This window comes from Gorilla gorilla, chromosome X, assembly GCF_029281585.2.
Source record: "Gorilla gorilla gorilla isolate KB3781 chromosome X, NHGRI_mGorGor1-v2.1_pri, whole genome shotgun sequence".
Taxonomy (NCBI): domain Eukaryota; kingdom Metazoa; phylum Chordata; class Mammalia; order Primates; family Hominidae; genus Gorilla; species Gorilla gorilla.
The window spans coordinates 54,857,281-54,861,375 of NC_073247.2; the positions used below are offsets into that span (position 1 = coordinate 54,857,281).

Here is a 4,095-nt window from a genome sequence, read left to right on the forward strand (position 1 = left end):
TCTGGATCATGTCAAAGATTCAGCATATCTTAAAACTGGGAGGAACCTTAGAAATCATTTGGTTCAGCCATTTTCATTTTGAGAGAAGTCCTCTGGCTCTCAATACATGACTACTTTCTTCTCTTCAAAGGTCCTTGGGCTCAATTGTAAGTTGTCAACTTTGTAGGACTATTCCCACTTCTAAAGTCTCTTCTGCAAACTCCATTTTCTCAGAGCTCTCTATGAGCTCCAGATTCTTAGAATTGTCCATGATTTCCCACAGGGAAGTCATAGTGGCCAAATGCCACAGTTTCCCAAACTTCTCAAGCTTTCACTTCGTTGCTGGAAAGTGGAAGGTTGGTTGGATCATTGTGAATTTGAGAATTCCTGGAGAACTTCTGAGAACCACCTGTCCCAGTCGAATGGTTCATGTTGAAAGCATCAGTGACTGTTTCTTCAGCCTTCCAGCTGCAGCCTTTAGACTCTTACTCCCCCACTCCTCCATATTCCTGTGATCCTTTAAACCCTTTGTTTCCTGCAATACATACAATGGCCCAGTTTTCCTGACCAAACTCTGCTTTTCTGTAAAGTTTGTCTGTAGCAGGAGGTGTCCAAACTCTCCCACTGAAGATTGAAAACCAAGATTGCTATTCCAAAGCAGGGGTTGTGGAAGTGATAACTTCCAGAGTGTGGGGTGCAGTAGTGCCTGGCATAGGAATCACAACACACTGTATCAAGGGAAGCCCAAGAGACGTAGACTCACCATGCCTCTTTTGATTCCAAGTATCAGAAACTCCTTGGAGCAAAAAATATATAGGAGAGGTATTATAAGGACACCTAGGTGTCTCCTGGAATCTAAGGAAGTGTTAGACAATCAAACTTCAGGAAGGGCAGAGAACAGGGCTTGAGGAAAATGGGGAACTCATGAATTCCTCTCTCCCCATCTCTAGGTTTTGTTTCTCTCTACATTTCTGCCTTGTTCTTCTCTTTCACTGCTGAAAGGTTTTCTCCGAATCCCAAGCCAAATGGAATGAAGATTCTGGATTAGTTTATGCAGAAGAAGCAAGTAGAGATAGAAAGAGGGCAATTTTTTTGCACCAAACCTCTACTGGGGTCAAGCTCACAAAAATGTAAATGTAGTGCGTGCACATAGAAGCCAGAGCCTCCGCCTGGAAAGAGGGTATGACTGGGGCCCTGGTTAAAAGAGAAGTCTGAGCTGGTGCAGAATCAAATTACAAGAGATGCCAGGGGTTCACTGCAGAAGTGATGGTTTCACTTTTCATGGACAATGGTTCTTCAAATCTATATGGAGTAACAAACCCAGGAAATATAAGGCACGTGCGCCACTTGAATTCCATTTCCTGCTGCTAAAGGAATGCTGAGTTGAGGCAACTGCCAAACAGCTCAATAGAGAAAGAATGTCAGTGAAAATAAAACAAATGAAAAGGAAATTTAAAAAAAAGGAAAAGGCACTCCAAATGAAGGTGCAGACAAAGATTCTACAACACATGAAAAAATCTCATGCTAAGGCAAAAACATGCAACAAAATAAAAATTTTGATATGAACTCAATACATGTAAAGTCAATGTTATGAGACAGAAAAAGACTTGAAAATAATTATGTTTGGGATGCTCCAGGAGATCAGTGAAGACAACACATTTATTAAAAACAGGGCAGGACTGTGGAAAGCATTTGGAGCTTTCTCAAACAACTTAGAACTACCATTCAACCCAGCAATCCCATTACTGGGTATATATCCAAAAGAAAATAGATCGTTCTACCAAAAAGACACCTGCACTCATACGTTCATTGCAGCATTACTTACAATAGCAAATACATCGAATCAACCTACGTGCCCCTCACTGGTGGTTTAGATAAAACGTGGGCTGGGCGCTGTGGCTCAAGCCTGTAATCCCAGCACTTTGGGAGGCCGAGGAGGGCAGATCACCTGAGGTCAAGAGTTCAAGACCAGCCAGGCCAATATGCCAAAACCCCCGTCTCTACTAAAAATACAATATTTAGCCAGGTGTGGTGGTGGGTGCCTGTAATCCCAGCTACTTGGGAGGCTAAGGCAGGAGAATCGCTTGAACCCTGGTGGCAGAAGTTGTAGTGAGCTGAGATTGGGCCAGTGTACTCCAGCCTGGGCAACGGAGTGAGACTCCACCAAAAAAGAAAGAGAGAGAGAGAGAGAGGAAGGAAGGAAGGAAGGAAAGAAATGTGGTACACATATACCATGGAATGCTATGCAGCCATAAAAAGGAACAAGATCATGTCCTTTGCAGCAATATGGATGCAGCTGGAGGCCATAAACCTAAGCAAATTAACACAGAAACAGAAAACCAAATACTGCATGCTTTCACCTATAATTGGGAGCTAAACATCAGGTACTCATGGACATAAAGATGGGAACAATAGATACTGGGGACTACTAGAGTGAGGAGCGAGGCAAGGGGTAAGGGTTGAAAGACTAACTATTGAGTATTATGCTCACTTTTCTAGGTGATGGGATCTTTACTCCAAACCTCAGCATCACACACTATACCCAGGTAACAAACCTGTACTTGTAACCCCTGAATCTAAAATAAAAGTTGAAATTATTCAAAAAAAAAAAAAAAGGGCCAGGCGTGGTGGCTAATGCCTATAATCCCAGCACTTTGGGAGGCCAAGGCAGGTGGATCACAAGGTCAGGAGTTCGAGACCAGCCTGACCAACATGGTGAAACCGTGTCTCTACTAAAAATAAAAAATTAAAAAATTTTTAAAAAATTAAAAAATAAAAGAATTAGCCGGGCATGGTGGCGCATGCCTGTAATCCCAGCTACTCAGGAGGCTGAGGCAGAAGAATCGCTTGAACCTGGGAGGCAGAGGTTGCAGTGAGCTGAGATTGATCGCACCACTGCATTCCAGCCTGGGTGACAGAGCCAGACTCCGTCTCAAAAAAAAAAAAAAAAAAAAAGAGGAAGAAGAAGGCAGGGCTCCTTCCCCTCTCACTGGGTTTCTTCCCTTCCCCCCCCAGGCTTCTAACCACAGCCCCCAGCCCTTCTGAGCCACCCAACACCCATGGACCTCACCCCCCTCTCCCTTAAGGCCATTAGTCCCACACAGTGAGCCCAGAGCTATTTCTTTGCCTTTGGGGGCTCTGCTTGAGGAGCAGGAGGCCAGATCCCCTCTTCTCTCCTCTGGGTGCTGGGTTCAGTGAGTACACTCCACTGTGCTCCCGATCCTGCTCTTGTCTGCCAGATGCCATTTTGCAGAAGGTCTATTCTGCTGTTTTGACAGCTTTTTAAAAGAAGTTGGCCAGGCACGGTAGCTCACGCCTGTAATCGCAACACTTTGGGAGGCTGAGGCGGAAGGTTGCTTGAGCTCAGGAGCCTAAGACCAGCACGGGCAACATAGCAAGACCTTGTCTCTGCTGAAAATGTTTTTAAAAATTATCCAGGCATGGTGGTGCACGCCTGTAGTCCCAGCTAATCTGGAGGCTGAGGCAGGAGGATCACTTGAGCCCAGGAGGTCAAGGCTGCAGTGAGCTGTGATTGCACCACTGCACTCCAGCCTGAGTGACAGAGTGAGATCTTGTCTCTAAATAAATAAATAAATGAAGTTAATAGGCTTTCTTTTATAGAGCAGTTTTAGGTTTACAGAAAATGTTGATCAGAAAATATAAAAAGTTCCCAAATGCCTCCTCTCCCAACTATCACCATCCCCCTACCAGAGTGGTACATTTGTTACTATTGATGAGCCTCCATTGACACATCATCATCACCCAAAGTCCATAATGTACATTAGGGTTCGCTCTTGGTGTTGTATATCCTATGGGCTTGGACAAATGTATGTCACTTATACATGCCAATCATACAGAATATTTCTGCTGTACTAAAAATCCTCTGCACTCTGCCTGTTTCCTCTCTTTGTCCCCACTAACCCCTGGCAACCACGTATCTTTTTACTGTCTCTATAGTTTTGCCTTTTCCAGAAGGTCATATAGTTGGAATCACACAGGAAGTAGCCTTTTCAGATTGGGTTCTTTCACTTAGCAATGAGCATTTAGGGTTCCTCCATGTTTTTTCTTGGCTTGATAGCTCATTTCATTTTAGCACTAATAATATTCCATTGTCTG

At 44.1% G+C, this 4,095-nt stretch overlaps 1 pseudogene; it reads right to left on the reverse strand.

The window, feature by feature from the left end:
* Positions 1 to 1,990: 1,990 nt before the first annotated feature.
* Positions 1,991 to 3,537, reverse strand: LOC134757926 (uncharacterized; annotated as a pseudogene).
* Positions 3,538 to 4,095: the final 558 nt, after the last annotated feature.